We start from the raw sequence: 12,926 nt of genomic DNA, 5'->3' as shown, positions 1-12,926 counted from the left end.
TTCCCCTCTTATCAAAAAAATAAACATAGTAAATTACATCTAAAAGTCTAAAGTAAAAGATAATTGAGCTCAAAGAGCCATGTACATGGACACTTAAGAAAATGTCAACAGGTAATTATCATTCAGAGTTCTTGACCTTGCTTGACTTTGTACTTGCTAATATTCATGTTCATTTAGCATTATTTGCATAGGCATTGAACAAGATGCATGTGAGAGATGGGACTAAATAATAATAATAATAATTAAAGAAACTTTGCCACTTTGTTTATTCATTTATTTATATTGGGTGTACAGGTTTATTCTCCTTCCCAGCCTGAAGGCCAACTGAAGAAACAGGAGTGTGGAAACTGGGCAGTGGAAGGAAGAGTTTTACAGACTGTTTAAAACCCTTTTGATCTTCATTTTTCCATGCTGCTTTGTTGATTTTTTATTTGGATTTAGGTTTACTTGTACAAACTTGTTTCTAACTGGCAGAATACTGTACATTCATGTAAAATGCAGAAATAAGTACTTTCGAAACTAAGATTTATGTATATCAGGTAGCGATGTGGAAACTTTAAGGAAGGTCCTCTCTACACAGGGTTTGTTTCAACAGGTGCAAATTCCTGGTATTAAACCTATTGCTGAGATTTGGTTTAGTCTAATTTAGTCAAACCTCTTGCTAAATCACAGCAATTCTCAAAATGCCCTTAAAACTTGTAGCACAACCTGTTCCATAAAGGTGCCTCCTCTCACCCAGCTGTCTTACTGTGATTGCTTAACCCATTGCAGGGTTTCTCTGCTTCTTCCCTGAACCAGCTGAAATTCAGACCCAGAAGTCCTTGGCCTATGACAGAAGTTGTAGAATAATTCCTTCTCCTTGGAAACAAGAAGTGATTCAAAAACATGTATCAGCTTGCAGTTTTGAGAAACTACATCAGAGGAACACATCTGGAAACCAGGAAGAAGCCTATGTGGTTGCTCTGCAGGACCAGAGCTGATACCCACTGTAGGCAGAGAAGCTACTCCAGTACAGATACACAGCTGGAAACAGACCTTTGTTCAAACCCATGACTCCTGCATTCAAAACAGGAATGAAAACATGTTAGTTGCTCAACCTTTCAAACCTCCATGGCTGGCCACACACCGCAGTACTTGTTAATCATCATTTGTGAAAAGAAAAGCGTGGATTGGCTGCTGGAAGAATAACAGCTATAGGTCATTTCTAAAGCCCAGGGCTCTAAGTTCCCGCTCATACATTGCAGATTAGATGCTATTAATTTCTGATTCCTACCAGCTCCCCGGGATGCTTACCTTCTTGATAGTTCTGAAGCCAAAAGCCAAGCTGGAATAAAACCAGCCAGAAAGCCACTGTAATTTCCTCCTTTTAACATCACAAAAACAGAACAGCTGAGGTGGAGAGACACCTATAATAATAACTTAGTGCCCCTTTTGCATAAGAACTGCCATGTGGCCAGCAGGTTGAGGGAGTTGATTCTGCACCTCTACTCCATTCTGGTAAGACCCCACTCGGAGTACGGTGATCAGCTCTGGAGCCCCCCAACATAAAAAGGGTATGGACTGTTGGAAACAAGTCCAGAGGAGGGCCACGAAGATGATCAGAGGGCTGGAACACCCCTCCTATGAAGACTGGCTGAGAGAGTTGGGGTTGTTGAACCTGGAGAAGAGAAGGCTCTGGGGAGACTTTCTAGCAGCCTTCCAGTACCTAAAGAGGGCTTATGAGGAAAGACTTTTTACAAGGGTGTGTAAGTGATAGGACAAAGGGTAACAGTTTTAAACAAAAAGAGGGCAGATTTAGATTAGATATTAGGAAGACATTCTTTACTGTGAGGGTGGTGAGGCACCGGCACAGGTTGCCTGGAGAAGCTGTGGATGCCCCATCCCTGGAAGCGTCCAAGGCCAGGCTGGATGGGGCTCTGAGCAACCTGGTCGGGTGGAAGGTGTCCCTGCCCATGGCAGGGGGTTGGAACTAGGTGATCTGTAAGGTCCCTTCCAACCCAAACCATTCTGTGATTACAAATATTAGGGAGTCATTCAAGCCTCAGTTACACCACAAAAAAACAGAAAAATATTTTCAGAGATCTGTCTCTGAAATCAAAAGATAGACAGGACTTAACAGTCAGATTGGTTGATACACTCTCTGAAAAATGCGGACAGCCCCAGTATGTGTTTTATAAAACTATGTTTAACACTTTATAGAGCTTGAACTGGCCATGCACACTTTATTAAGTATGTGGAAACAGCTGTTCACAATTAAGTTCTTTATTCTTCAAAAACTTACTACTGGGCACAGAACTGACTGCCATATGTAATCCAAGTCAGTGATCTACACCTCCATATAGACATACTCCACAGTATCCTTAAACTGCTTCTCTTTATAATAATGTTAGTTTTCCGGCATAGCTAAAAATGGAAACTCAAAGCCTAATTCTTCTCTTGTTCTCACCGTGAATCAAGGCAATGGAGCTTTGCTGATGAAAGCAGATGTAAAATAGAATGATGGCCAAATCCCTAGAACCCATTTTAATTTTTGCGAGTCACATATCTAAAAACTAAAACAAACACCTGTCAAGCTGCTACCTGTAAAACAGGTCAGTCTTTTGGAGAGCAGGAGAACTTCACTTTGTGACAGTTATCTTTTCCGCAGAAAGGAGGAATTGTGTGTCACCACTGTTAAACATAAACCTTGGGAACAGGCAACAACAGCCTGGTCAGAAAGCTTTCCTTGACGCTGCATACACCTTTTCCCTTGGCATTATTAAAATATGCAGGAATAAAATATTCTGTTACTTCTGCCGAACAAGATACGCAAAGGAAATGGTTTGGCAAGGTTATTTCCAAGTGTAAAGGGCTTTCTTAGTTCCCAGTAGCCCTGCCAACAAAATTAAAGCTCTTCAAACAACACTCAAGTTGGTCTTTCCTTAGGATACTTTTCAATGTTCCTAAGTCCACTAAGGTACTTCCTTTCTTTATAATTCTTTGTGTCCAAATGTCAAGTAATTACTAAGGATGAACTTGTTCCAACAGATGCTTAATACAAAGCTCAAGAAAGTAACTCTTTATGTGTTGGGAGCCTCAGACATCTGACGCTGTCTTGTAGAGCAAGATATTTAAACAGGTGTTCAGTTTGAACAAACACCTAATTCTGTCGGATGCAAAAACAGTGAAAACCTGAATCCAGAGTTTACAGAGGACACGTGTGCTAATGCCTGCATTAGTAAGCAAAAGCTCACTCACTCCTCTGCTTTTTAACTGTGTCCAGCCCCAACACAGCAGTGATATGGAGCACCAGAAAAGCAGGTTTTGTGGCATGCCTTTCTTTCTGGGACGTGCAATAAGCCCTGCATGCAGCTCTCCTTTGGAACTTAATCTCACTGAAACAGGATAAACACAGCAAACACCACCCAAAGGAGAGCTGGTTCTCAAGCAGTATTCACTGTGAGATGTGTTTGGGTGGGGTTTTTGTAATGGCATGTGACACATCAAGAAAAGTCATCAGCCAAGAGCCTTTGGGATTTCCCATTGCAGCCTAAACATTTCACTGTGAGAATGAAGGTACTTGAAATAATACTTATCACAGTTACGCAGAAATCTAGATTAGGCAAGATGCATAGTGGCCATTCAGTTACTATATCACAATCACATATATTTGAATATGCGGTAATAGTTTAATAGGAAACAGTTTGGTAGTAGCCATCTGTTAAGCAGTATAGGCACAGCTGCTAGAAGAAAAGTCTGGGCACAGGGATTGAGCCAGTCAGTGTTTGCCAAACACAGAGTTTAGCCACAGTCATGAAATAACTAGATGTTATCTTGAGGTTTTTATATTAATTTCCTTGATGAAACTATGTTTTATAATGGTCAGATTAATACTTCTTTGTTTGCTCCGATGGGCTGAAGTCATGTGAAAACTGATGTTTCTTTGAAAGCTAGGGGGAAATTGAAGATTAGCTTCAAGGTTCTTGGAAAAGCAACACAAATCTTCATTAGGGCGGTAATGAGCATTAATGCACTGTAACTAAAATGGTCTGTTACCTCTTCTTGTTAGAAACAGGATGATAGATGGAGACCATTTCCTCTTTCTGATTACCATTGCAATTCTAATGACTTTGGTGAATAAATACATGATTGAATTGATCATAGAAAAAAACAAGAGCATAAGGCATTGATTTGATCAATTTTTCCCTCTAGAGACAAAGGTTTTTTATTTTAATAGCTAAGGGCGTGGAACTTACATAATGACAAAAATGTTCATATGTCTTCTTAAGAGTTTTGGAGGTAAGTTTTTTGTTGTTTTCTCCCTAATATTACAAGACCTGTTCTAGCTGATGGATCTAAAAGGAATAACCTTAATTTCCATGGTTTTGTTCTTCCTCTCACTATTTTTTATTTATTGCCATCCTCCTGGTTTTACTTAAAACCAGATTTCTAGCTGCATCTTCTGAGAATATCAGTTAGCATCCCAGATGCAGTACCCTGCTCCACTAGTGTTCAGAGCTTTGAAGTGCTAAAGAAAATTATGAGGGTTTGACACAGGACAGTGGTCTTCAAATTTTTGTTCCTTTATAATAACTTTTTAATAGCGACCTGAAGAAATGTGAGTTGTAAATTAATACAAAACACATACACATATTATGAAGCAAAAACCTGCCTTAAGACTGCATACATGTCAGTCCCTTAGAACGAAAAGCGTTCCTCAGATGTTACAATTATTCCATTGTTGAGTAGTAAAAAAATAAGGAAGTCAGAAGTAAAGTCATCCTGGAAAGCAATCCAGGCTTTAAGGTATGAAATTGTATAGTAAAGTTACTAAACTATACCTCACTATCCAGCTGTACCCTACAATAAACAAACACATAACAAATAATGAACAAACAAATAATTATTATACAGGATTTTTACTATTTATGGTGTTTCTTTAAATCATTTCAAAGATAGATCCATTTTTTTAAAAAAAAACTTTTCTTCTCCAGTACAATTGTCATATTTTAATACCAAGTACAATACATAATTTAGGTTACCTGTTTTTAAAGGCAGAAGATAAAAATGGAAATATTTCTTGCCTCCTTTGTGTTTTCTTTCTAAACATTTTCTAAATTATCTCCCCAAATATGTAATCCAAACAATGTACCAAAGGGTTTCATCAGCATGTTGTACTGGCATTCTTATGTGAACAGCAAGGAAGCCTGTGCATCTTAGCACATATGGAAAAGTACATAATCTGAATATGGGCCACTTCTTTCTAGTATGACGCCTTCAGTCACTTCCAACCAAAGCACATCACAGGTGGCCATGGATTCTGACTCAGAGGGAAAGTGGAGGAAAACGACAGCACCAATTAAGTTCTATCGCCTAAGTCAGGAAACTCCTAACTCCCACTTTCCTCTGTATCCTGTAACCTTGGCTGAACGTGAGCCAGCAGTGTGCCCGGGTGGCCAAGAAGGCCAACAGCACCCTGGCTTGTGTCAGACACAGTGTGGCCAGCAGGACCAGGGCAGTGACCGTCCCCCTGTACTGGGCACCGGTGAGGCCGCACCTGGAATCCTGTGTTCAGCTTTGGGCCCCTCACTGCAAGGGGGACTTGGAGGGGCTGGAGCGTGTCCAGAGATGGGCAGCGGGGCTGGGGAAGGGTCTGGAGCACAAGTCTGATGAGGAGCGGCTGAGGGGCTGGGGTGTTTAGCCTGGAGAGGAGGAGGCTCAGGGGGGACCTTATCGCTCTCTACAGCTGCCTGAGAGGAGGCTGTGGGCAGGTGGGGGTCGGTCTCTTCTCCCAGGTAACAAGTGACAGGACAAGAGGAAACAGCCTCAAGTTGCATCAGAGGTGGTTTAGATTGAATACTAGGAAAAATTTCTTCACTGAAAGGGTAGTTAACTATTGGAACAGGGTGGCCAGGGAAATGGTTGAATCATCATCCCTGGAGGTATTTAAAAGATGTGTAGATGTGGTGCTCAGGGGCATGGTTTAGTGGTGGGCTTGGCAGTCAACAGTTGGACCCTGATCTTTAAACTCTTTTCCAACCTAAATGATTCCATGATGCTAAGATCTTTTTTTGTGTTTTGCTGATATGCAATAACATAACCATATGCTTGTAGCCTTATCTAATAGCCCAATAGATTCCCTTGCTTTCAAATTCTCAGTCCCTTAGCAGGGTTGCCAAGGACGGCAATGACAGGAATGGAAATAATCCCTTACGCAGCCCGACATGGGTATTCACCACATCCCCAGCCATCTCTGCATTCCTACACTGCATTTGGTTATTATGCCCCGGCACTGGCCCTTTAGGTCAGGTAATGGACCTGTGGTGTCTCCCTGGAGGAACCATGCTGAAGCCACAGCAAAGAAAGCAGGCAACTTCTACATCTGTATGCAGATACAGTTTAGGGTACTTTTTTACAGCACCAGCCAAAGAATGAAAATAACAGCAGCCTTTACATCTAGATCTTTTTATCTAGGAAGAGGCATTGAATCTCGATAGATTTTCACTAATAAATATATCTTGGTGTGGTTTATGTTCCAACATCTCACACAGAATGTTTAATGGAAAAATCCCTCTACAGGTAAATACGAGTTCCACCATGGAAAATTACATCTCTACAAACAGCCACTGTTGTGGAGTTAGTTCTTGAAGTGATCAAGGAAAGTGTGACCCAAGTGGGACTAATTTGGCCCTTCACATATGGCATATAAACCTATGCATAGGAGACCACTAATTTGGGGAAGAGGCCAGCCCAGCATTAATTGTGTCTCTAGGCTACACATTCTTCCGCTGTTGCAAGTGAAAAAGTACAGATGTCATTTTGGCCCATGGACAGATCTGATATTATTTTACTGATGCCACAGAAAAGCTGATCATGAACAAAGTGGCTAATAAAAAAACATATAATATAAAAGCTCTCAAATGTAAACAATTCACTGCTTCACACCAAAATATCCATACAAATAAAAAAGAAAAATAGAGCAATTCTCAAATTTAACTTTCTCTATGTAGCTCTTGCAGCAAAGAAGTTGCCATATTTTGGCTATAAATTTCTTCATAAAAATTGCACCTATTAATATGAATTTTATGTCATATTAAAGTACAAAAAACCCATAAAGAATTACACCATGCAATACAATTTTCCTTTGTGTTATGTTTTTCCTGTAAACTATGTCCCCAAATCATTTGCAGAATGAAATCATACTATTTAATTTTATGATTTATATTATTAGTTCATATAACTATCAGGCCATGTACCTGGGGTTCTCCATAGACCTAGCTGGAATGGACCGTGCAGTCACTTTGTCTAGTCTCAACAGGTTAAGCAGCCAGAGGCTGGGCCAGCGCGAGTGCTTGAGAAAACCCTTTTTGCCCTTTATGCCTCTCCTCTCACTTCCCCGCAACTGGAGCCAAGAATTAGTCACAGCTGCCTTTCTTCAAGTTTTATAAGCCTGTCTTAAGCCTTGCTTACAAAAGGGAGGAGAAGTCTAGCTCAGGCACTGCAACCCATTTAAATTCCCACCGGCACTTACTATTAAGTGCAGAGTTTAATCATTTATTAAGGGTAGAGCTGTGGAAAGAGGCTGAGCCTTGAAATCCTCCTCCTGCTGCGGCTGCTAGGTAGGGCACTAACAGGGATACACAGGGTCTTTAGGACATTTTGCAAAGTGCTCTGTTGCTGTGCTGTGGCTGGTTAAAGTCGTGCTGTGACTCTTCTCCTGCATTGGCAGAGTCTCCTGGTGGCAGGTATACACTGGGCTCCGGGACACTCTGTGCTCTGGGAATGTATTCCAGTACCATTACCCCTGCAAACCTCACAGGAGACAGGAAAAGATAGCTCACTCCAATTTCATTTTCTCTTGTTTATCTGAGAAAGCCATTGTCTCAGCTGAAACACGTGTAGCAAACATTTTGCTATACAGGCAATCCAGGGCAAATAACACACTATGCACCCTTTACCCCGAGACTGAGTCAAGCAAACTGCAAACAGATACTAACTCAGAGAACCCCGTGTCTATCCTATGTCTCAGCTTGCTAGTTTAGAAGACAAAAACAAAATTCCCCGTGTTTTTAATGGCAGACATCATGAACAACCTTGAAGGGCTTTCACCCAGCTGGGTGACCTGATGCTACTTGGAAAAAGAAGGCCTTGTATTTCCTAGCTTTGTGCTGCAGAGACAGCTGGATGAATTATTTACTTCCTATATCCTAAGCCATCCTACAGCACTGCTGTGTGCTGCCACGCAGCTGCTGCTTTTGCCCCAAATGCCATGGGCAGACGCGAGGAGGCTCCTTGGCTGACAGCCACGCGGCAGTGGCGGATCAGGAACGGGGTCAGCGGCAGCGCGACCGGCAGCGCACACGGTCACACAGCCCTCGCCATCTGCTGAGGGGGCTGAGGCTGGCTCACACCACAGGAGATCAAGGACTTTGCAGTGAAAGAATGAGAAAGTGGGACTGGGGGAAGTGGTCCATGGCAGGGGCTGAAATTTCGGGTTATCTTCGCAATTGTGGCCAGTCTAAAATCCATTGGGTTGCGCTGAGTCCTCCCTTTTTTAAGCAACTCTATTTCCGTGGAGCAGTGTCTGAAAAATGTCTCTGCCAAGCAGAAAGTAAAGATGATAATGCCACTACTGAAAAGTAGCTGCCTTACATAAAAGAGAATTATTTTTTAAATCCTCTGCAATCCTGAGCTGTTACCATCACGTGTTAAATAAATGTATGCTAATATTGTGATTTACGCAACTGTGCCTCTTTCTCTTTTGCTCCTTATTTGCTTATCACCTGAAAGAGCTTGGTATAAAATTTTGCAGCCATGTCTGTGATTCACAAGGTTAAATTATTTTAACCTTTTCTTTCTTTCTTTCTTTCTTTTTTTTTTTTTTTAAACTCACACTTCTGGCTCACAGAATGATACCGAGTAAGGCTTAGCTTCCCCTAGTGATGTGCAGACCGCCTGAAGCCCCTGCCACCATTAACAAATGTTCCAGTGATAGTACAGAGATCATCTCTCAGAAACTGCAGATGCAAATTTGATTTAAATTCACTCACTGCAGCTCCTCATCTCAGCTGGTGCCCTGCTGTGTTTAATTGGCCCTCTGAAAGTACATCTTCGTTATATCTTGATTATTTTGAATAGGAGGTGAGAGTGAAGAAGTGAGGGGGAGATCTGTGAGGAGTGATAGAGGACAGAGAAGTGGCAATAGGCAAGTGGTGTAACAGTGGAGTGTGTTATCGAAACATGCCCCTCAGGAATGTTAGAGGGCAGATCCTCAGCCAGGGTGAAGAAATGTAGCTAGGAATCCAGATAATCACACTTCTGCCTACAAGAAATGGATTTAAAATGTTTTGGAATAATTTATTTAGTAAATTTCATCAACACTAGTAAATGAAACAGTGCCGTGGTATGTCCCAGGGAACTTCAGTGCCTATGCTGATGAATATTAAGAATGGCCCTTGGCAAGATTTTGGACTGAGATGGGCAGAATTCATCCAAACTCCTAGTTGGGACCTAGCACAGTTCTGGAGTTAGCAAAGGCCAGGGCCCGTCCCCAACAGGCAGTCTGGATGCGGCCACCTGTTTTAGATGTTAACTAAATTCAATAGGATGAACTCAGCTAAACCAGACCAGGACTTTATGTTCAGAAAAGATGTCCTGGTGCCATTCTGTCTGTAGATGCGATGCCAACAGTGTATCCCATCTTGAATGGATACTGTGTTGTTTAGGACTAAACATGCCTTTATAGCTCATCAAGTTCACAGGCAATTGTCAAAAAGATCAAATGTACAGTCATAACTTGTTCAAATCTCCTCCAGACTGACAAACACAAATTTCACTGCATCATCTCCTAGGTAAGTGCTCTAGTCAAGAGGCTATTTTGAAAATGATGAGCAGAAATTCCTGCCCCAGAGACAGCTGAGGAAAGGTGACACCTCTGCAAGCCAGTGCTGAGGAGTCACAGCCCCGGGAGCAGCACGCCATTTGGCTGGCTCTCTGCACCCCTCTGCTCAGCTTGGACCCTTCATCAAGGCTCTGCAGTCAGCATGTCCCTAAAAATCAATGGCTGGATCCACATGACGTACAAAAAATACATCCTCCACAGGCTTCAGTGGGACTACTCATGTTTCTACTAGGTGTTTAGGTGATTTGTAGAGGTCCAGTGGACTCTACCAAAAAAAGTCCCAAGTCTAGCAAAAAATAGTATTTCTGTCTACAAAGCTGTGTACTGGCACTGCATCTTCATACTACAGGGAAAATCACTGCTCTAATTAATTTAAGAATGTATCCTTTCTAAATCACACTTCAATTGGGTTGTATTTTTTAATAATTAAGCTTTAAAAAGAAATTATAATGAGACTAATGGCTATCAAATCACTAGATTTTGAAAATCATTGATTTTCTCATTTACACTCATACACGGCTGCTAAAATTGATTGATTTCATTTGCATATAGAGATTGCATTTGCTTTGACTTCCAGAATGTTTCTCTCCCAAGTTTCTCATCAAACTTTCAATATTCATTTTCACAAAAAGGCAAGTGATCCTTTAACTATGCCCATTTGCATAGGAACAGAGACATTATCCCTCATCTAAATAAGCACTATTTTAATTATCTTTTTTGTTTGAATATATTCTATTCCAGAGTGCTTAGATATTTCAGCTGTGCTTATCACCATGGTATCTGAATACCTTACCAAAATTATAATAGTGAATTATAACATCAGATTATTTCAAACCTTTTGCTTTCTTCCCTTTTCTTCCAGAAATGCTTCTCTTTCTCTTTTCTACCAAATCAGCTAAGCTCATTCATTTTTTCCATCCCTTACCAACTTTCCACTTTCTGCCTTATAACTTTCCCTTCTCCTGCTCTTTCTCTAAGTCCCTGGTTGAATGGGAAGGCTGAGCTGTTCATGGATTAGGAAAAGGTTAAGGTGCCAAATGACTCTTGTTTACCCTACCCTAAAAAGTAGCACTAAGAAAAACAGAAATTCTTTCCAAGAGAACCTATCCCTAATGGCAAAGACAGAAATATAAAAAGAAATCCACATAATAATATGTCAATTTAATACTACTGAAATACGTTGGGTTTAAACATTTATCCAGAGATATATCTACTAATATCAACAGCCAGTTTCTATCATGATGAGTACATTCCTCCCTAACATCCCTAACCATACTTCTGATCATCTAATAAACTGCCTACACAGTTTATTCTCTGTTTTTAAAGCACTTTATGCCCACCACTTCACAAAGTATATCAGAGCTTTAGAAAACAATGGAAGAGTTAATATTATTTATTGTCAGAATCTGCTTTTCCCCAGCCCTTCCTGCCTTCCTCTCCCGTTCTGCAAAGATCTATTTTTATTGGTGGTTGCTGGTGGAGTCTTGTTCTTTAAAAAAAAATGTTTTTGTCAAGTAATGGGCATTGGAAGGCCATGTTGAGCTTCTCATCCAGCAACACTCCCAAGTCTTTCTTCTCAGGGCTGCTCTCAATCCATTCTCTTCCTAGACTGTATTTGTGCTTGGGGTTGCCCCGATCCACATGCAAGTCATTGCACTTGGTCTTGTTGAACTTCATGAGGTTCACACAGGCCCACCTCTCAGGCCTGTCTAGGTCCCTCTGGATGGCATCCCTGCCCTCCAGTGTGTCAACTGCACCACACAGCTTGGTGTCATCATCAAACTGGTGGAGGGAACACTCAATCTAAGTGCCCATTTCAACAACAAAGATGTGAAAAAACACCGGTCCAAATACCAGCCCCTGAGGAAAGCCACTCATCACCGGTCTCCACTTCAACATCGAGTCATTGAGTGCAACTGTTTGAGTATGGACATCCAGCCAATTCCTTATCTACTGAGTGGTCCATGGATCAAATCCATATCTCTCCAGTCCAGAAACAAAGATGTCATGTAGGACAGTGTCAAATTCTTTGCACAGGTCCAGGTAGATGACATCAGTTGCTGTTCAGTCATCCACCAACAGTGCAACCCCATTATAGAAGGCCACCAAACTTGCCAGGCATGATTTGCCCTTGGTGAAGCCATGCTGGCTATCACCAATCACCTCCTTGTTTTCCACATGCCTTAGTATAGTTTCCAGGAGGATCTGCTCCATGATCTTACCAGGCACAGAGGTGAGACTAATGGGCCTGTAGTTCCCTGGATCTTCCTTATTTTGCTTTTTAAAAACGGGACTTAGGTTTCCCCTTTTCTGATCAGTGGGAACGTCACTGGACTGCCACGACTTCTCCAATATGATGGACAGTGGCTTAGCCCCTTCATAGGCCAGTTCCCTTAGGTCCCACAAATGCATCACATCAGGTCCCATGGACTTGTGCACCTTCAGGTTCCTTAGATGGTCTCAAACCTGGTCTTCTCCTACAGTAGGCAGAGAACTGAAGGTGGTAAACAGTGGGAAATTCAAGATGAAATTGGTGGTTTTCTGCAGGTGGGGTTTTCCAGAGATGAAGAAGTCCAAATGATTGAACTAAGAAAACCAGGAGCATATTTAATCCAGTAGATTATCACCTGCAAGCTCAAGTCAGAAACATATCTAAGTAAAATTTACATTGGGAAAAGTCTTCTGCAGTAACATGAAGGCCTGAGCATAATCTCAAATGTGCTGAATCATGGAATCCCAACTGGCTGTCCAAGTGCTCATGTGGTTTTTTGTTTTCTGAATCTGAGTTATTATTCTCTTGCCCTTCATACTAGTTTACCTATGGCCATGCCAGAATGAATACAACCAGTCTGGTTTCATCACAGCAACTAAACAGTTTTGTGCTTCGCTGAAAGACTAGCTGGGAATCCCTTGCTATAGGAATTAGCCAAGGAGTCATGGTCAAATATTAGACCACAGAAATTAAATGAGTAGGAATATTTGTTTGGCTGCATCATCTCTACTGAGATGATAGATGCGAACAGAATAAAAAATAAAACCAAAAATG

The sequence above is a fragment of the Falco cherrug genome, chromosome 6 (assembly GCF_023634085.1).
Source record: "Falco cherrug isolate bFalChe1 chromosome 6, bFalChe1.pri, whole genome shotgun sequence".
Classification (NCBI taxonomy): Eukaryota; Metazoa; Chordata; class Aves; order Falconiformes; family Falconidae; genus Falco; species Falco cherrug.
The sequence above is the reverse complement of the archived record's forward strand: the minus strand, read 5'-3'. Positions refer to the sequence as shown.